The sequence below is a fragment of the Chrysemys picta genome, unplaced genomic scaffold, assembly GCF_011386835.1.
Source record: "Chrysemys picta bellii isolate R12L10 unplaced genomic scaffold, ASM1138683v2 scaf15, whole genome shotgun sequence".
Classification (NCBI taxonomy): domain Eukaryota; kingdom Metazoa; phylum Chordata; order Testudines; family Emydidae; genus Chrysemys; species Chrysemys picta.
The window spans coordinates 266,418-288,062 of record NW_027052722.1 but is presented as its reverse complement, the minus strand read 5'-3'; the positions used below and the strand labels follow the sequence as shown (position 1 = coordinate 288,062).

General features: G+C 50.1%; 1 long non-coding RNA gene across 1 annotated transcript; it reads left to right on the top strand.

The window, feature by feature from the left end:
* The first annotated feature begins 4,554 nt into the window (after positions 1 to 4,554).
* LOC135977705 (uncharacterized) lies at positions 4,555 to 19,830 on the top strand. The gene is made up of 3 exons (XR_010595130.1): positions 4,555 to 4,686; positions 17,928 to 17,969; positions 18,466 to 19,830. It is a non-coding gene; the product is annotated as an uncharacterized LOC135977705 (long non-coding RNA).
* Positions 19,831 to 21,645: the final 1,815 nt, after the last annotated feature.

Below are 21,645 nucleotides of genomic sequence, written 5' to 3'. Positions count from 1 at the left end.
CTGCAGTGGGGGCTCTTTAGTGTACAAGACCCAACAGATGGAGAGGGTGCCCCCTGCGGGTTTGGGTTCCCTCCTGAAAGGAGCTGGGAGGGTGTAGGACCCAACAGCATAAGTGGGAACCCCATTTCTCAGGGGAGGGAGGGCCCAGTAGCAAGAAGAAGAACCACTGGGCTACCTGCAGTGGGGTCTTGGTGAGATTTTCAGAGAGAGACTGCTTCTGACCCTCAGCTGTGTTTCAGGGTTTCACATCATCCAGACGATATACGGCTGTGATCTCCGGGAAGACAACAGCATTCAGGGGTTTTACCAGGATTCATATGACGGACGAGACTTTCTTACCTTCGATAAGGAGACCATGACTTGGGTAGCAGCAGATATTGGGGCTCAGATCACCAAGAGGAGATGGGAGGCTGAAGTAAATGACAACCAGCAGTGGAAACGCTACGTGGAGGGGAATTGTATTTCCTGGCTAAGGAGTGCTCTAGAGTACGGGAAGGAGACTCTACAGAGGAAAGGTAAGGCGGGGGACAAGCCCCACCTAGGGGGACACTACTGGCTACATCTCCATTCCCCAGCCCCAGTTCCAAACTGGAGCAGGTGGGTAGGGGGATATTCAGCGAACCTTGCACCAGGGATAGGTGGGGAAACAACCCCTTCCCCATCAGTTCTGCTGGAAAAAAAGATAAGAAATTGAAAATGTTAAAAGCAGTGCACTGTAGAGAAGCTGCATCTCCAGAGCCACTTGACCAAATGAGCGCAACTTCACATCACAAATTCTACCTCTTCGTCTGATGTGACACAGCCGTTATCAAGGCAATCTGTACTTGTGCATGTTAGAGCACTCTGCTTAATTATGGAAGTGCCACTTCTATGGACACCAGCTTCATTCACCATGTAATTCTTCCCCATTCACTGTCTGTACCATCATATTTCTTGTGTTGTCCCCAGCCCGTGTTCCATCAATGATGGTAGCTTTGTCCTTGTTGCCAAACTTCTCCTACAGTCATTTATGTGCTTCCTTCCATGCCATTCCCTACCAAAGCTTTATTACCAAAGCTTTTTAGTTAAAGATTAATCACAAACATAGAAGGGAAGAGGTTAAATGCTTTAACACTCCAACTCAGGAGGACAGTCTGCTTCAAAATGTTAACTCACTATTACCCGTTTATGTACCTTGTCTGTTACCATGTACACACATTTCCCAGATTAGTTAGCATCATTACACACCCTGATCTTTCCCTTCCCAAACAGTTTGCACTTGCTGTTCAAGGTTACTTGAAATTGCTACCCAGTTTTTTGAAACAATTATACTAATTGCTTATTTCTCTCACAAACCTCAGCAGAACATTATCTTGTCCTTTGCCATCTTTACAAATGCCAACAAGAAAAATCCATACACAGCATTGTAATGTGTATTTCAATGCCAGGGGGCTGGGAAACTGATTTTTCAACATTAGCATAATTCCTTTTGAAATCCATAATATTGGGATAAATAGATTTGGTAACAACCTACAAGAAATTAGCCAATTCATATTAGCTCGTTTGAGGGGCAATTTAGCACTGTGTGTCACTTTTTGTTTAATGGGCCCTTTCCGTCTCTAATTGGTCAGTTTATCCAGTCCAGTTTTTGCTCCCTGGCCAGGGCAAGATTCTTCTCTCTTTCAAATCCAGGGACTGAGAGGAGATGGGTACAAACCTAGCATGTGATTGACACCTGTATCTGGAGTTTAGTGAAACCTGTCAAGGTATTTGTGTCTCTGTGGTTTGGAGCAGAGGCCAGGTCAGGGACCTGGATTCAGGATTCACCGTTGCTGATGCTGTGAATTCGGCACAGAAATCCTCTAACATGGTGGTTCTCTCTCATCAGAGGGATTCTGTCTCATGGACTCTCATCCTCTCCCACTGCTCGGGTCTCAGAATTTCATGCTGCAAAGCTCTAGAAAATGCTGCCTGGATTAGAGCTTGAAAACACCTAACTTGAGTTTCTTCTTTTTCCCAGTGTGCCCAACAGCTAGAGTGAGCGACAGGTCATCTCATGACGGCCTCACCACCCTCTCCTGTAAGGTCAGTGGATTCTACCCCCGGGACATCATTGTGACCTGGCTGAAAAATGGGGAGAGCAGGCAGCAGGAGACCTACTCTGAAGGCATCCTACCCAATGGGGATGGGACCTACCAGACCTGGGTGACAATGGAGATTGATCCCAAGATCAAAGCCCATTATTCATGTCACGTGGAGCATGAAAGCCTGTTAGAGCCACTCTCTGTCTCCTGGGGTAAGGAGTTTGTGTGTTTGTCTGTTTTCCTAGTGGGAGAGGGGGAATCCATTAAACTCAACCCCTGAAAAATTCTCATTCGGATTTATAGGCTGAAGCTGGACTTTCTCAGAGTCTGTGAGGCCCTGTCCTCTTTGGCTCTGTCCCCCTGCAGTCAAGTTCTTGTGCTAGAGCTGGGGCTCATGTCTTGCTCTCCAGTTTGCTGCCTCTGGGGCTGTTGGATACATCTCAGCAATACAGTGTCTCTGAAGGGAGAAGATTAACAATGAGACATTAAGGCCTGAAGGGATCATTCTAATCATCTGATCTGTGCTCCTGCCTAGTCCAGGGCAGGGGGGAATCACAGTCTGGTCATCTGTGGGCAAACCAGCGCTGATCCTTCAGAAAGAGATTTCCATTCCAGATGTAGTCTCCAAGGGATGGAGAATTTATCACATCCCAGGAGAAGCTCAAATCTGCCCCTTATTTCCAGACAGAGTTGGTCTTGCTTCAGCTTCCAGCCCGTTCTCAACTTCATGCACTCGTGGTCCTGCCATGAGTGCAGGGGACGGGACTAGATAAGCTCTCGAGGTCCCTTCTAGTCCTAGGATTCAGCAGGTTCTCAGAAACACGACTCTATGGGCCCATGTGGCCAGAGGTAGAGATTTAATGTTGGGAGCAGCTTGTTTCTGTGCGCAGTGATGCTGGAAGAGAGGGTCTGGCCTTGGAATGGAGCGAGGAGGCAGATTAGAGCCCTGCATCCGGGGAGTGTCTCCTATGCCCCTAGCACAAGGAAGTCGAGAAAGAATTTATTACCCATCTTTTTGCTTGTTTAATTGGGAAGTGGAAAAATGCAGCATTTGGAAGTGCAAACAATTTCTAAAAGGGCAGCCTGCACTGGAAATCTAGTCAACAGATGGTTTCACATCATAATCCTGCTACTACGTCCCCTGCCAATTTTTGTGTCATAAACCACATTTCCTTATTCTCTTAGAAATATTTTTCTTTTTGCTGTATTATTATGTGGATCTTTCAGACAACAGGAGAAGCTGATTAATGAAACTTAAAGTGTATACAGAACTTGGGGTTTAACAGGTTCATATAAACCAAGAACAGTATTAAAATATCTCTGTCGTCCCCTCTTCACTTCCTGCCCCCTCAAAAAACATGCATAGTGTCTAACTATATTCATGGCAGGGAAATCCAGAGCTTTGAGGTCAGTTTCCAGTTTGTCACCAGAATCACAGAATGGGACTGTGTTCCATTAGTCATGAAAGTCAGGGTGGTCAAGGGGGAGTTAGGGGCTGGGAGCCAGGACTCCTGGGTTCTGTTTCTGGAAGGGGAGTGGGGGCAGGTGGGTTAGGGGAGGAGGGGCTGGAAGTCAGGATTCCTGGGGTCTATTCCTGGCTCTTTCACTGACTCACTGTGTGATCTTCAGCAAGTCTCCCCGTTTCCCGTTTAGGGACGAGACTGACATTCGTGCTCTCCCATAGTTCGGTTTATGAAGATTGATTAATGTTATAAAAGTCTTCTATTTTAAGTGCTAAATATTTATTATGAATTGAAGTGGTAGAGGCTGGGTCTAGTGTCCAGGACTTTCTGTGGTGGGGTATAATGCCTGGTAGGTGCATGGTGGCTGCATTGGAAGGGGTGGATGGTTGCAGGATTCAGCCCTTATCTGGGGAGCTGACTGACTGATCCCTGCACTGGGACGAAAGGGGGGTTTTAGTGGGGGATTTTTCCCCATTGCTCATTCTCTCCATTCCATTTCAGAACCAAATAATAGTCTGATTCCCATTGTGGCTGGAGTTATCACTGCAGCTGTCCTGATTGGTGTTATAATCGGAGTATTCTTCTGGAAAAAGCAATGCCCAGGTAAAGTGGCTGGGTTGGGGGCATTCCCTGGACTTGCCGGGCCCTGCACACCTACCTAAGGCCAACAGCAATACAGGAGCCAGTGTCAGTACTGTGTGACTGTCCCACTGTGGGACTGAGCTAATGACCCCGATGGGAGCTGCTGGAGGGCCAGACCCAGAACCTTGGTGCAGGTTACAGTTTATATGAGGCTCGGTTTTCCAGCGAGCCCAGCAGCCAGTGGACTGAGATCTTTGGAAACTGTCTCGTGTCTTTCTCTCCTGCCGATCGTGAGCGCCTGGGACCTTGAGTCCATTACTGGCGCCAGGGGTCCTGTTTCTGAGCTGTGGACACAGATCGGAGTCGGTTCCTATCTCGGGAGCGGCATTCACTGAAATTTGCCTTCTCTCTGCAGGGAGGACGGGAGACGGCTACGCTGTAGCTCAGGGTAAGTGACAAGAGACCCATCGCCTCTTTTCAAGTGACCATCTCTGAACAGCCATCAGTATTTGCTTGTGGATTTTAGCCTGGAGCCACTGACAGGAGATCCTCGCTCCCACTCATAGACCTTGTCTACAGTGAGGCTTTTCGGGAAATCTCCAACTATTGCTCTAGTACCATAGAATCCTAGAACAGGAAGGGACCTCGAGAGGACATCTAGTCCAGTTCCCTGCACTCAAGGCAGGACTAGATATTATCTAGACCAGGGATCTCAAACTCAAATGGCCACGAGGGCCACATGAGGACTAATGCATTGGCTCGAGGGCCACATCACTGACACCCCTCTCCTGTTGCCCCCAGCCCTGCCCCAACTCTGCCCCTTCTATTAGGCCCCGCCCCTTCCCTGCCTTTCCCACCCCTTCCCTGCCCCCATTCCAACCCCTTTCCTTGAATTCCCCACCCTAACTCCACCCCCTCCCTGCTCCCAGGGGGTGCAGGAGGGGTGCAGGAGGAGTGCGGGGTGTGGCCAGGGCTCAGGGCAGGGAGTTGGGGTGCAGGATGGGTGCAGGGTGCGGCAGGGGGCTCAGGGAAGGGAGTTGGGGTGCAGGAGGGGTTTGGGGTGCGGGCTCCGGCCCAGCGCCACTTACCTAGAGCAGCTCCGGGGCCAGGACAGGCTCCCTGCCTGCCTGCCCTGGCCCAGCGCCACTCCAGGAAGCAGCCGGAACCACATGCCTGCGGCCCCTGGGGAAGGGGCCACAGGGCTCCGTGCACTGGCCTTGCTGCTCCTCCAGATACCTCCCCCGAAGCTCCCATTGGCCACGGTTCCCCGTTCCCGGCCAATGGGCGCTGCGGAGGGGCGGTGCCTGGAAGGGAGGGCAACGCACAGAGCCCTCTGCCCCCACCCCCACTCCCCGCCGCCACAGGGACGTGGTGCCGGCCGCTTCAGGGAGCGGCGCAGGGCTTGCGGCGCCACGGGGGCTATAGTTTGCCCACCCCTGACCTGGAGGGGGTGGGGAGTGGGCCACGGGGAGCTTTGCAGGCTGCAGGAACTAGCCCCACAGGCCGCATGTTTTAAGACCTCTGATATAGACCATCCCTGACTAACCTGTTCTTAAAACCTCCAATGAGAGAGATTCCACAACCTCTCTAGGCAATTTATTCCAGTGCTTAACCATCCTGACAAGATTTTTTTCCCTAATGTCCAACCTAAACCTCCCTTGTTGCAATTTAAGCCCATTGCTTCTTGTCCTGTCCTCAGAAGTTGATGAATACAATTTTTCCCCTCCTCCTTGTAACAACCTTTTATGTACTTGCAAACTGTTATCATGTCCCCTCTCTGTCTTCTCTTCTGTGACTAAACAAACCCAATTCTTTCGATCTTTCCTCATAGGTCATGTTTTCTAGATCTTTAATCATTCGTATTGCTCTCCCGTGGACTTTCTCCAATGTGTCCACATCCTTCCTGGGCACAATGCTCCAGTTCAGGCCTAATCAGCACAGAGTAGAGAGGAAGAATTACTCCTTGTGTCTTGCTTACAACACTCGGGCTAATCATCCCAGAATGATGTTGCCTTTTTTTGCAACCGTGTTACACGGTTGACTCATATTTAGCTTGTGATCCACTATGACCCCAGATTCCTTTCTGTGGTACTTCTTCCTAGGCGTCATTTCCCAATTTTTATGTGTGCAATTGATGGTTTCTTCCTAAGTGGGGTAATTTACATTTGTCCATATTGAATTTCATCCTATTTACTTCAGACTGTTTATCCAGTTTGTTCAGATCATTTTGAATTTTAATCCTGTCCTCCAAAGCATTTGCAACCCCTTCCTGCTTAGTATCGCCACAATCTTAATAAGTGTACTCTCTATGCCATTATCTAAACCCTTGATGAAGCCATTGAACAGAACCAGACCCAGAACTGATCCCTGAGGGTATGTCTACACTACGAGAGTAGTTCGATTTTACTTAAAGCGAATTTGTGGAACCGATATTACAAAGTCAAAGCCACACTAAGGACAGTAATTCGACTTTGTGAGTCCACACTAACAGGGCAAGCGTCGACATTGGAAGCGGTGCACTGTGGGCAGCTATCCCACAGTTCCTGTAGTCCCCGCTGCCCATTGGAATTCTGGGTCGAGCCCCCAATGCCTGCTGGGGCAAAAAATGTGTCAAGGGTGGTTTTGAGTAACTGTCGTCATTCAACCCTCACTCCCGCCCTCCCTCCCTGAAAGCGCCGGCGGGCGATCAGTTCGCGCACTTTTCTGGTGATTGATAGCGCGGACGCCACAGTACTGCGAGCATGGAGCCCGCTGCGATCATCGCTACAGTTATGGCCGTTGTCAACATCTCGCACCTTATCATCCACCTTTTTCAAAGGCAGATGCTGAGAAATCGGGCGAGGAGGCTATGGCAGCGCGGTGAGGACATTAAGTCTGAGAGGGGCACAGACCTCTCGCAAAGCACGGGACCCCGCGCCGTGGACATCATGGTGGCAATGGGTTATGTTGATGGTGTGGAACGGCGATTCTGGGCCCGGGAAACAAGCACAGACTGGTGGGACCGCATAGTGCTGCAGGTCTGGGATGAATCACAGTGGCTGCGAAACTTTCGGATGCGTAAGGGAACTTTCCTGGAACTTTGTGAGTTGCTGTCCCCTGCCCTGAAGCGCAAGGACACCCGGATGCGAGCAGCCCTGACTGTCCAGAAGCAAGTGGCCATAGCCCTCTGGAAGCTTGCAACGCCAGACAGCTACCGGTCAGTCGCGAATCAATTTGGAGTGGGTAAATCTACCGTGGGGGTTGCTGTGATGCAAGTAGCCAACGCAATCGTTGAGCTACTGCTTTCAAAGGTAGTGACCCTGGGAAATGTTCAGGTCATCATTGATGTCTTCGCTGCGATGGGATTCCCAAACTGCGGTGGGGCTATAGATGGAACTCACATCCCTATCCTGGGACCGGCCCACCAGGCCAGCCAGTACATTAACCGAAAGGGCTACTTTTCAATGGTGCTGCAAGCACTGGTGGACCATAGGGGACGTTTTACCAACATCAATGTTGGATGGCCGGGCAAGGTTCATGATGCTCGCGTTTTCAAGAACTCTGGTCTGTTTAGATGGCTGCAGGAAGGTATTTACTTCCCTGACCACAAAATAACTGTTGGGGATGTGGAGATGCCTATAGTGACCCTCGGGGACCCAGCCTACCCGCTAATGCCCTGGCTCATGAAGCCCTATACAGGTGCCCTGGACAGTGAAAGAGAACTCTTCAACTACCGGCTGAGCAAGTGCAGAATGGTGGTGGAGTGTGCTTTTGGACGTCTCAAGGGGAGATGGAGAAGCGTACTGACTCGCTCTGATCTCAGCGAAACCAATATCTCCATTGTTATTGCAGCTTGCTGTGTGCTCCACAATCTCTGTGAGAGCAAGGGGGAGACGTTTATGGCGGGGTGGGAGGTTGAGGCAAATCGCCTGGCTGCTGATTATGCCCAGCCAGACAGCCGGGCAATTAGAAGAGCCCAGCGGGACGCGCTGTGCATCCGGGAAGCTTTGAAAGCTAGGTTCCAGAGTGAGCAGGGTAACCGGTGACTATTAAGTTTGTTTAAACAGAAGCTGCACCTGCCCCCGTTTCTTTACGCACTTAATGTTGACTATCCTCTCCAGTTACATACCTTGTTCACCCCGTCTCGCCCCTTCCAACACACCTTTAAAAATAAAATAAATTAAACTTTGTTCGTTAACACTGTTTTCTTTATTAAGGATTTCGTGGTAAAGTGTTGAAACTGGGATGCAGACTGGTGGGGAGTGGGTGTAGTGATGGAAAGGACGCTTCTAAACTCGAGGAATGACAGGCTCCTGCTCCTAGAGCGGTCCGCAGTGGTGGACTGGTTGTTTCAACGGAGCCTGCCACCCCTCCTTTTCGGGACTCTGTGTGTGGGGGCTATCTGACTTTGTGGCGGGGGGGGAGGGGGAGTTACAGATCCCCTGCTGCGTGGCTCTGTCATCCAGGCTAAGGACCGCTGCATAAGATCTGTAACCACCCTCCCCCGCCACACACTCACATAGCCCCCCCCACACAGAACATGAAAACCACCTCCCAGCCTGACCAGGGTGCCTAGTGACTGCAATGTGTGTGTGACCTTCCGCTGAACCTGCCCCCGTGTCTGTACCCTGGTAAAGGTGACTGTCCTCTCCAATTACCAACTCCCTTCCCTCCTTTCAAACACACTCTCCTCTAAAAAGCAACAGGGTCCTGTGGCACCTTTAAGACTAACAGAAGTATTGGGAGCATAAGCTTTCGTGGGTAAGAACCTCACTTCTTCAGATGCAAGTAATGGAAATCTCCAGAGGCATGTATAAATCACTATGGAGATAACGAGGTTAGTTCCATCAGGGAGGGTGAGGTGCTCTGCTAGCAGTTGAGGTGTGAACACCAAGGGAGGAGAAACTGCTTCTGTAGTTGGATAGCCATTCACAGTCTTTGTTTCATCCTGATCTGATGGTGTCAAATTTGCAAATGAACTGGAGCTCAGCAGTTTCTCTTTGGAGTCTGGTCCTGAAGACTCCAAGTCTTATCTTGGAGTTATCTCCATACTGACTTAAAGGTGCCACAGGACCCTCTGTTGCTTTTTACAGATTCAGACTAACACGGCTACCCCTCTGATACTCTTCTCTAAAAGAACATGATGGAAACAGTAATTAACAGAAACATATTTTTTATTAAGAACTACACAGTTAGGGGATGAAACTGGGACAGGGGCTTGGGTGAGGTGCTTGGAGCGAAGGAAAGGACTTATAAAATCTTTGGGAATGAGAGCCTTCTGTTACTTGAGCAGTCTGCAGGGGTGGAGTGACTGTTTTCACGGCCCCTGCCGCCCCTCCTTCTTGGGACTTTGGGTGAGGGGGGGATGGGACTTTGTGGCGGGGGAGGGCGGTTAGAGAGAGAATGCAGCGGGGCTCTGTCCTCCTGTCCTGCAGAACATCTACAAGGTGCCGGAGCGTTTGCTCCCTCATTAGTCCAAGCAGCGTTTGAGTTGCCTGCTGGTCTTCCTGCCGCCACCTGTCCTCCCATTCGCTGTGTGATCGCTGGTATTGCAACATGTTCTCCCTCCATTGGGTCTGCTGTGCTGCCTCGGCTTGGGAGCAGCCCATAAGTTCTGAGAACATCTCGTCCCGTGTCCTTCTCTTTCGTCGCCTGATCTGCGCCAGCCTCTGGGAGGGGGATGCCGGGGTAGGTCGGGAGACACTCGCAGCTGTGGGATGGGGAAAAAGGGAGTGAATTCATCAGAAAGATACAATTTTGCGAACAATGAATATAGTCTTTCTCTGTGAACAAGACCATGCACAGCACCTATCACATGCGCACTCAGTACAAGGTCGAATTTTCGGCCTTCCCATTGAGTGCCTGGGGTCTTGCGGTACAGATCACACAAGCGGGGCCGGACAACGGAATTCGGGTAGCAGGCGGACATGGTAAGCCGTAGACTTTTGGCTGCTTAAAGCTTAATTTATAGCAATGCCCTCCTTTCACGTTCCAAGCAATGCTCCTAGCATTGGCCAGTTCCTGCTGCCGGCAATCCGGCCAGCATGAATCATAGAATCATAGAATCATAGAATATCAGAGTTGGAAGGGACCTCAAGAGGTCATCTAGTCCAACCCCCTGCTCAAAGCAGGACCAATTCCCAGCTAAATCATCCCAGCCAGGGCTTTGTCAAGCCGGGCCTTAAAAACCTCCAAGGAAGGAGACTCCACCACCTCCCTAGGTAACGCATTCCAGTGTTTCACCACCCTCCTAGTGAAATAGTTTTTCCTGATATCCAACCTGGACCTCCCCCACCGCAACTTGAGACCATTGCTCCTTGTTCTGTCATCTGCCACCACTGAGAACAGCCGAGCTCCATCCTCTTTGGAACCCCCCTTCAGGTAGTTGAAGGCTGCTATCAAATCCCCCCTCATTCTTCTCTTCTGGAGACTAAACAATCCCAGTTCTCTCAGCCTCTCCTCATAAGTCATGTGCTCCAGACCCCTAATCATTTTTGTTGCCCTCCGCTGGACTCTTTCCAATTTTTCCACATCCTTCTTGTAGTGTGGGGCCCAAAACTGGACACAGTATTCCAGATGAGGCCTCACCAATGTCGAATAAAGGGGAACGATCAGATCACGTTCCTCGATCTGCTGGCAATGCCCCTACTTATACAGCCCAAAATGCCGTTAGCCTTCTTGGCAACAAGAGCATACTGTTGACTCATATCCAGCTTCTCGTCCACTGTGACCCCTAGGTCCTTTTCAGCAGAACTGCTACCTAGCCATTCGGTCCCTAGTCTGTAGCAGTGCATGGGATTCTTCCGTCCTAAGTGCAGGACTCTGCACTTGTCCTTGTTGAACCTCATCAGGTTTTTTTCTGCCCAATCCTCTAATTTGTCTAGGTCCCTCTGTATCCGATCCCTACCCTCTAGTGTATCTACCACGCCTCCTAGTTTAGTGTCATCTGCAAACTTGCTGAGAGTGCAGTCCACACCATCCTCCAGATCATTAATAAAGATATTAAACAAAACCGGCCCCAGGACCGACCCTTGGGGCACTCCACTTGAAACCGGCTGCCAACTAGACATGGAGCCATTGATCACTACCCGTTGAGCCCGACGATCTAGCCAGCTTTCTATCCACCTTACAGTCCATTCATCCAGCCCATACTTCTTTAACTTGGTGGCAAGAATACTGTGGGAGACAGTATCAAAAGCTTTGCTAAAGTCAAGAAATAACACATCCACTGCTTTCCCCTCATCCACAGAGCCAGTTATCTCATCATAGAAGGCAATTAGGTTAGTCAGGCACGACTTCCCCTTCGTGAATCCATGCTGACTGTTCCTGATCACTTTCCTTTAAATGTTTCATAATTGATTCCTTGAGGACCTGCTCCATAATTTTTCCAGGGACTGAGGTGAGGCTGACTGGCCTGTAGTTCCCCGGATCCTCCTTCTTCCCTTTTTTAAAGATGGGCACTACATTAGCCTTTTTCCAGTCATCTGGGACCTCCCCCGATCGCCATGAGTTTTCAAAAATAATGGCTAATGGCTCTGCAATCTCACCCGCCAACTCCTTTAGCACCCTCGGATGCAGCGCATCCGGCCCCATGGACTTGTGCACGTCCAGTTTTTCTAAATAGTCCCGAACCACTTCTTTCTCCACAGAGGGCTGGTCACCTTCTCCCCATGCTGTACTGCCCAGTGCAGCAATCTGGGAGCTGACCTTGTGCGTGAAGACAGAGGCAAAAAAATCATTGAGTACATTAGCTTTTTCCACATCCTTGGTTACTAGGTTGCCTCCCTCATTCAGTAAGGGGCCCACACTTTCCTTGATTTTCTTCTTGTTGCTAACATACCTGAAGAAACCCTTCTTGTTACTCTTAACATCTCTTGCTAACTGCAACTCCAAGTGTGATTTGGCCTTCCTGATTTCACTCCTGCACGCCTGAGCAATATTTTTATACTCCTCCCTGGTCATTTGTCCAATCTTCCACTTCTTATAAGCCTCTTTTTTGCGTTTAAGATCAGCAAGGATTTCACTGTTTAGCCAAGCTGGTCGCCTGCCATATTTACTATTCTTTCTACACATCGGGATGGTTTGTTCCTGCAACCTCAATAAGGATTCTTTAAAATACAGCCAGCTCTCCTGGACCCCTTTGCCCTTCATGTTATTCTCCCAGGGGATCCTGCCCATCTGTTCCCTGAGGGAGTCAAAGTCTGCTTTTCTGAAGTCCAGGGTCCATATTCTGCTGCTCTCCTTTCTTCCTTGTGTCAGGATCCTGAACTCGACCATCTCATGGTCACTGCCTCCCAGGTTCCCATCCACTTTTGCTTCCCCTACTAGTTCTTCCCTGTTTGTGAGCAGCAGGTCAAGAAAAGCTTTGCCCCTAGTTGGTTCCTCCAGCACTTGAACCAGGAAATTGTCCCCTACGCTTTCCACCCCCCTCGTGGCTGTCCCTGGGAAAGATCCCTCCATGCTGCCCCTGTCACGCCTCCACCGCATGGCTGTAAACCGCCGGTTACAGTTATGTAAAGGAACAGGCAATCAGTCCCAGTACTAACATTCCCCTAATTCAAAGCAGGTCACCATGAGTGATATCACTCTGATGAGGATTTCGGAGACAGAGAAAGACCGCATGCTGCGTGAATGCCAGCAAGCACCAGGGCCGTATGCCACCATGCTTTGCGAGGCAATGATCCCGGAGTACTTGCTGCTAGCCTGGCGCGGAAAAGTTTCCTACCATGGAGGAGGCAATAAGGCCGCTCTCCCCAGGAACCTGATGCAAAGGCTTTCACAATACCTCCAGGAGACCTTCGTGGAGATGTCCCAGGAGGATTTCTGCTCTATCCCCGGACATATTGACAGAATTTTCCAGTAGCTGCACTGGCAAGGACTAGAAACTAAAGCGCCTAGGGCAAACTAATCATGAAAAACCCATTGTTAAGATACCATTCCTATTCTGTTCAAAATAAATGTTTAAAACACTTACCTACTGATGTTTCCCCTGATTCACGGTCTGGGTTACCACCTTGGGAGGGTTGGTAGGGGATGTCCATGAGGGTGATTTCTCCTGGCTGTTGGGGAAATCAGCGTTGAAAGCGCTGTCGACTGCCTCGTCCTCCACATCTCCTTCCTCATCTTCCCCGTCCGCGAACATCTCCGAGGAAGCAGCTGTCGACAATACCCCATCGTCAGAGTCCACGGACAGTGGTGGAGTAGTGGTGGCGTCCACACCTAGAATGGAATGCAGTGCCTCGTAGAAATGGCATGTGTGGGGCTGGGATCCAGAGCGTCCATTTGACTCTTTGGTCTTCTGGTACCCTTGTCTCAGCTCCTTAATTTTCACGCGGCACTGTGGTGCATCCCGGCTGTATCCTCTCTCCGTCATGGCTTTGGAGATCTTCTCGTAGATCTTGGCATTCCGTTTTTTCAATCGCAGCTCCGAAGCCACGGACTCATCGCCCCACACAGCGATCAGATCCAAGACTTCTCGATCAGTCCATGCTGGGGCCCTCTTTCTATTCTGCGATTACGTGGTCACCTCTGCTGGAGAGCTCTGCTTCGTTGCCAGTGCTGCTGAGCTCGCCACAATGTCCAAACAGGAAATGAGATTCAAATTGGCCAGACAGGAAAAGGAATTCAGATTTTCCTGGGGCTTTTCCTGTGTGGCTGGTCAGAGCATCCGAGCTCGGACTGCTGTCCAGAACATCAACAGAGTGGTGCACTGTGGGATAGCTCCCAGAGCTATTAGCGTCAAATTACGTCCACACCTACCCTAATTCAACATGGCCATGTCGAATTTAGCGCTACTCCCCTCGTCGGAGAGGAGTACAGAAATTGATTTAAAGAGACCTCTATGTCGAAAGAAATAGCTTCGTTGTGTGGACGGGTGCAGAGTTAATTCGAGTTAACGCTGCTAAATTCGACATAACCTCCTAGTGTAGACCAGGCCTGAGGGACCCCACTTGTTATGCCCTTCCAACATGACTGTGAACTATTGATAACTATTCTCTGGGAACAGTTTTCCAACCAGTTCTGCACCCACTTTATAGTAGCACCATCTAGGCTATTTTCAGAGTAGCAGCCGTGTTAGTCTGTATCCGCAAAAAGAAGAACAGGAGTACTTGTGGCACCTTAGAGACTAACAGATTTATTAGAGCATAAGCTTTCGTGGACTACAGCCCACTTCTTCGGATGCATATCTAGGCTATATTTCCCTAGTTTGTTAATGAGAAGGTCCTATGAGACATTATCAAAAGCCTTACTAAAATCAAGTTATACCACATCTACCATTTCCTCCCATACACAAGGCTTGTTACCCTATCAAAGAAAGCTATCAGGTTGGTTTTACACAATTTGTTCTTGACAAATCCAGGCTGACTGTTACTATCACCTTATTATCTTCTAGGTGTTTGCAAATTGATTGCTTCATTATTTGCCTCATTATCTTTCTGGGTACTGAAGTTAAACTGACTGGTCTGTAATTCTTCGGGTTGTCCCTAATCCCCTTTTTATAGATTGGCACTACGTTTCCCCTCTTCCAGTTCTCTCTGCCATCTTCCATGACTTTTCAAAGATACTGGTTCAGATATCTGCTCTGTCAGTTCCTTGAGTATTCTAGGATGCCTTTCATCAGGCCTTGGTGACTTGAAGATATCTAACTTGTCTAAATCATTTTTAACTTGTTCTTTCCCTACGTTAGCCTCAGATTCTACCTCAGTTTCACTGGTGTTCACTATGCTCGACGTCCAATCGCTATAAAACCTTATGGTGAAAACTGAAACAAAAAAGTCATTTAGCCCTTTCCCCATTTTCACATAGAATCATAGAATCTCAGGGTTGGAAGGGACCTCAGGAGGTCATCTAGTCCAACCCCCTGCTCAAAGCAGGACCAACGCCAACTAAATCATCCCAGCCAGGGCTTTGTCAAGCCTGACCTTAAAAACCTCTAAGGAAGGAGATTCCACCACCTCCCTAGGGAACCCATTCCAGTTCTTCACCACCCTCCTAGTGAAAAAGTTGTTCCTAATATCCAATCTAAACCTCCCCCACTGCAACTTGAGACCATTACTCCTTGTTCTGTCATCTGGTACCACTGAGAACAGTCTAGATCCATCCTCTTTGGAACCCCCTTTTAGGTAGTTGAAAGCAGCTATCAAATCCCCCCTCATTCTTCTCTTCTGCAGGCTAAACAATCCCAGTTCCCTCAGCCTCTCCTCATAAGTCATGTGCTCCAGCCCCCTAATCATTTTTGTTGCCCTCCGCTGGACTCTTTCCAATTTATCCACATCCTTCTTGAAGCGTGGGGCCCAAAACTGGACACAGTACTCTAAATGTGGCCTCACCAGTGCCGAATAGAAGGGAATGATCACGTCCCTCGATCTGCGGGAAATGCCCCTACTGATACAACCCAAGATGCCATTAGCCTTTTTGGAAACAAGGGCACACTGTTGACTCATATTCAGCTTTTCGTCCACTGTAATCCCTAGGTCCTTTTCTGCAGAACTGCTGCCTAGCCATTCAGTCCCTAGTCTGTAGCAGTGCATGGGATTCTTCCGTCCTAAGTGCAGGACTCTGCACTTGTCCTTGTTGAACCTCATCATATTTCTTTTGGCCCAATCCTCTAATTTGTCTATCCCTACCCTCCAGCGTATCAACCTCTCCTCCCATGTTCTGTTATTGTCTTTCTTTCCTCATTGACTAATGGGCCTACCCTATCCTTGGTCTTCCTCTTGCTGCTAATGTATTTGTAGAATGTTTTGTTGTTACCCTTTATGTCTCTAGCTAGTTTGATCTCGTTTTGTACCTTGACCTTTCTGATTTTGCCCCTACATACTTGCATTATTTGTTTACAGTTATCCTTTGTAATTTGACCTAGTTTCCACTTTGTGTAGGACTCTCTTTTGATTTTTAGATCATTGAAGATCTCCTGGTTTAAGCCAGTGTGGTCTCTTGCCATCCTTCATTGCTTTCCTGTGCAGTGGGATAGTTTGCACCTGTGCGCTTGATAATGTCTCTTTGAGAACTTTCCAACTCTTCTGAACTGTTTTTCCCCTTAGACTTGCTTCCCATGGGATCTTACCTAGCAACTCCCTGAGTTTGCTAAAGTCTGTCTTCTTGAAATCCATTATTTTATTGTGTTGTTTTCCCTCCTACCATTCTTTAGAATCATGAATTCTGTCATTTCATGATCACTTTCACCCAAGCTGCCTTCCACTTTCAAATTCTCAACCAGTTCCTCCCTATTTGTCAAAGTTAAATCTAGAACAGCCTCTCCCCTAGTAGCTTTCTCCACCTTCTGAAAGAAAAAATGTCTCCAATACATTCCAAGAACTCGTTGGATAATCTGCCCTGCTTTGTTATTTTCCCAGCAGAGGTCGTCTTCAGTAGTGTAGAGTGGCTGTAGACACATGTTCTGTAACCTTGCTCAGAGGAAGTCTAGATGATGCAGTGGTTAAAAACACCTGAACCCCATCTCCTCAATTGCTCCACCTTTGCTATCACTGGTGGAATTGCATTGCTTGCGGGGATGGGTCCCAATTTTTCTAGTGCAGAGAAGGCGATGGTCAGGAATGTATACGGTGGTGTTGGGCAGAATTATCATCCCCCTAGAGCTGTGCTGTGTGTGGCTGAGTGTGACCCTGAAGGTGTCTGACCTGCTTTTAATGTTACACTTCTTTTGACTTACCTGAAAGTTGGTTTGGTGCTTGTGAAGTCTGGGCCTGATCCAAAGCCTGTTGAAGCCAATGGGCGTCTTTCCATTGACGTCAGATCGGCACCAAGCTGTCACCTCGAGGACCACGAGTTCAAATCCCCTCCTCAGTTGTCTCCTGCAATTAGCTTTAGGAACTAAAACTATGGGAAATATTTACATAAATGATGGACTGTCTCAGAGGCCATCTAATGCCTGGCACCAAGAGTCAGTATAAAATGCGTAGATCTGCCGGGCCCTGCTAGGGTGTAGCCGTCCAGCTCTCTCTTTACCCTCTCAGGGGTGTCTCCAGCGGGTAACGGAGGGGGTTTGAGAAGTGCCAACACAGCCTCCTCGGAGCACCCCCCTTCCTCCTACAGTTGGCCCTGAGTCGTGCCTCCCTCGCTCCTCCTCGTTACTCCAGAACAACGGAAATTCACAGGCAAGAACTTTGTTAACGTGGAGTTAAGGTTGCAGGTGCTCAGCCCTGCCCTGGGCTCCCTGTGTCCTGAGAGTGTTGAATTCCCAGAAGTCAAAGGTTGGCAAACCAGGATATGCCGAGGTAGAATGATGCTTCCCACGCAACTCGAACTCTGCCCCAGTGGGTCTGGGAATAGGAACAGGAAGTAGAACAGCACCAGGCCAAACCAAACTCACCCTTGTCTGTGTGCCCAGCACCTCCCCAAATCAGCGTTCCTCTTCATGCCATCCACACTGTTCTGTGCAGCGCCATTGATTAAGGCGGGAATTGCTGTCGATTGGCAGGGTGTGAGGGTGAAGTCTGTGGTCTGCTTGAAGGACCCATTTGGGCACAGACGAAGGGGGCAGAGTTGAGGTTGTTTGGCCTGAGTATCCGTAGCCCAGCATTTCTTAGTTTGCTAGCCTTTGACTGTTGAGTGTTCAGTGCTTCCATTCTGAAGAGACAGGAAAAGCACAAGTCAGTGCTGACCTCGTACAATGGTAACGTTTTTTGCATGTGAATAGTGGAAATCCAGGGCAACTGCATTGTAGACTGATCTGTGCACCAACCACCTCACTGCTAGGGAAGAGTAAGGTGATGACTGTTCCCTTTGGATAAGAGTCCCCCGTATCTATTAACTACACTGAAGCCCTGCCTTGTGAGAGATGCTAATATACTCTCTCTTCTCCTCCTCCTCTGCACAGCAAGTGACCAAGGATCTAGTGGCTCTGACAGATCTGCCAAGGGTAAGTGAGGGGGGCTCTAGCCTGGGGGTTCACTGCTCTCACTGAGGCCTCTGGAGAGAGACACCTAGTCCAAGTCATTGGACCCTGAGTCTCACTGGCCCGTCCCCTCTAGCAAACCAGCCCCACGGAGCAGAACGGGAGTTCTGGATCTCTTATTTCCCATTTATTCACACAGGTTTGCAGCCAAATCCCCCTTGTTTTCTCTGCGATGAATTTAGGTGTGAAAGACTCTAGTGAGAGGGGTTTCTCTGTGGCTGCTGATAGAGCATTGGGTGAGATTTGTAATGATAAATCCAGCTGCTTCAGAGAACAGTCTCCAGTGAACCTGCAGGAGGGACAGAGCCCAGCACCTGAGGCTCCAGGAACACAGATCTCTGACACTGGAGCTTTGTCGGCGGGGTTAGAGATTTTGTCCACTAAACATGGAGCCACTAGGGTGACCATCCGTTATGGCAGGTTCCCTTTAATAGACGTTGCCTGTGTTTAACTTCTGCAGCTTAACAGAGCCTGTTGGAGTCTGTGCCACAACCTGAGGGGACCCCAGAGAGGAAGATGGATGAGCTCTGCTCTGTCTCCCTACAAGAACCAATCAACCTCTCCCAGCTTTTCTCTGGCACTTGGAGTGTCCCATGTGGGATTTCTGGCCTCATTTATCTGCTCACTGAACCACGTTTTACCTTTTAGATGTAATAGTTTTCTGTAATAATGTTTTATTTGCACAAAATAATTTCCAAAATGTGAATGGATAAAAACTCTTTTAGTAAGAGTTTAGTATTTGCTAGCATTTAGTGTGTGCACTCAATGCTCTACGCTGCGCAGTGCTGTTTGCGCACACTGTACGGTATGCTAGATATGTGAGCAGTAACTGCTTGTGTGTATATGGTGGGGGACCTATTTTTTTTCTGTAGAATTTCATGATTGTAACATGGTAAATGGCCTGGTCTACTCACAGCTGGTAGCACTGTTGCTATCATCAGCGGAGGAAGTCTGCTGGACAGGAATAAGTGTCTGCATTTAGTTTATAAGTGCCTCTAATGGCCTGTTCACCATTTGTAGAGCCATAGAAATGCTGGGCTAGAAGGGACCTCAAGAGGTCACTGGCAAGACCAAGTAAACCAAGACCATCCCTTGTCACACCCCAATAGCCCTCTCCCTCAAGTCCCCTGGGAAGGCAGATCAGTATTGTATGTTGCTAACGCTGGTGCAGTATTCTGGGAAGGGTTAAAGGTGTGAGTGAGTGGGGAATGGAAGGTTCCTTTGCAGGTTTCAGGAGGCCAAAGGAGGGAGAGAGAGACAAGGGAACGGGTTAACTTGACACTCCAGCTAGGCCTGGATAAGAGGTTGACTCCAGCCCAAGGTCACTGCACACAACAGATTCTCTGCTACCTGCCAAGAAAGAGGGGGGCCGAGCTTCCAACCCTGCCCTGCCATAAGAAAGGAGACTCACAGAACAGAAACTGCAGGGGCTGCGAAAACGAGGGAGACTGTGAAGGTCAGCGAATGGGAGAACAGCCGTCTCCCATCCCCTGAAGCCGGAGTGTTTTGGGGAAGCTGAGGAAGCCACAGAAAACCGGTTCAGACTGGGGCAGAGAGCAAAAGCCCTCAGGAACACCTAGGGTAAAAACCCTCCCGAGAGCGGAAGCTAGTTGGAGATTTACAGCGGACCCCGGACGACCTGTGCCCAGGGAAGAACTCCCGTCCACCCTTCCCCCTGCCGCCTTCTTACATTACACCCAGACTTGGGTTGTGCGTGTGAGAGTATGGGATAGGGCTCAGGCACTACCGTTTCCTTCCTTCCTCCAAGTGACGTGGGAAACGCAGCACTCTCCGCTGTTATTTTCTTAATAAAACTTTAAGCTTAGTTACTTGGTGTGCTCTCTTCATCTCCACCCCTAAAAATCCCGCTGCCTTAGACTGATCACCTAAGGTCGCTGGCAGCTTGGTAACATAAATCTGTCACACCCTGACAGATGTTTGTCCAGCCTGTTCTTAAAAACCTCCAATGATGGGGATTCCACATCCTCTCTAGGTAACCTATGTGACTAAGTGGGATATTTTCCTAATGTTGCGTATGTATACTGTGTGTGCCTCAGTTTCCCCCATGTGCTGCATGTCTAACCAAGGTGGGAGGAGGGGTGTCTATTGTTGCAGAGGACCAGGTGTGACCCAGTCTAGCAGCCTGGACCCCAGACCATGGCCTGGACACTTTGTAACTTAGCAACTGATGACCTGAAGGCCCATCCCAACTTGGAGCCAGCCAGTTATGGGCAGCAGAGAGAACAGAGAGCTGAAGAGAGAGAGTCACCTGGAGATCTGTTTGCCTGGGAAAGAAGACAGAGGATGGCGGCGGGGCCTTGGAGGGGATATAGGAGGGACCACAGGAAGGAGGAGTCACTTCTGGGCTGGGAACAAGGAGCCGCCTGAGCCCACCTGGGTGGGGCAAGCCCAGCAGGATGGTGCTGAGAATTTCTTGCTCAAGGCCCCTGAGAACTTCCTGTGTTAGGTTCAGACGTACAAGAAGCCCTTCTGTTTTGCACCAGCTGGGAGTCGATGCAGTCCAGAGACGGGGGGGCTGCATTGCTTCTTTTGGGTGTGAAGCCTTCTCCAGGGGTCCAGTCCAAGTAGACTCACTGCGGCGCGGTCACAGCGAGGAAGGCATGCTGAAGGCTGAGAGGTGTGGTACTGGGAGGTGGAGGAGCCTACGGCTTAAACCCCAAGCAGCAAGTATGGTCAATACATTAAAGAGCGGTTCCTCCCATGGGTTGTGGAAGCTGAGAGCGCATTTGCCTGGGGGTCTGCGGCAACCTGTTCCACAGATTAGCTATCCTCATAGAAAGTTTTTCTTAATGTCTAACCCGGGGTGGGCAACCTTTTTGTCCCGAGGGCCACATTGAGGTTGCAAAATTGTATGGAGGGCCGGGTAGGGAAGGCTGTGCCTCCCCAATCAGCCTGGCTGCCCCCCTCCCACTTCCCGCCCCCTGACTACCCCCCTCAGAATCCCCGAAACCCCCCGCCCCCGGCTCCTTGTCCCCTGACTGCCCCCTCCAGAGACCCTCCCTGCCCCTAACCACCCCCCCGGAACCCCACCCCCTACCCAACCCTCCCTGGCCGCCCTGCCCCTTATCCACACCCCTGCCCCCGGACAGACCCCCGAGACTCCACGCCTATCCAACCCCCCCGTCCCCTGACCGCCCCCCCCCAGAACCTCCACCCCATCCAACCGCCCCCTGCTCTCTGTCCCGTGACTGCCCCCCGGGACCTCCTGCCCCTTATCCAATGCCCTGGCCCCCTTACCATGCCGCTCAGAGCAGCAGGAGCTTGCAGCCCCGCTGGAGCTAGACACACTGCCCCGCAGAAGCTCACAGCCCTGCACCCTTACCATGCCGCTTAGGGCAGCAGCCTGGATGGAACTAGGCGCGCTGCCCTGCTGGACTGCGCAGCCCTGGCCCCCCCGAGCGCTGCCCGGGCGGCGGCATGGCTGTGGGGGAGAGCAGGGGAGGGGCCAGGGGCAGCCTCCCTGGCTGGGAGCTCAGAGGCCAGGCAGGACGGTCCCGCAGGCCGTAGTTTTCCCATCCCTGGTCTCACCTAAATCTCCATCACTGCAAAGCATGCTGATTTCCCCCCTCTTCTATTTTCAGTGCAGCTGGAGAGGAGTTGATCTCAGTCCTCTCCTAAC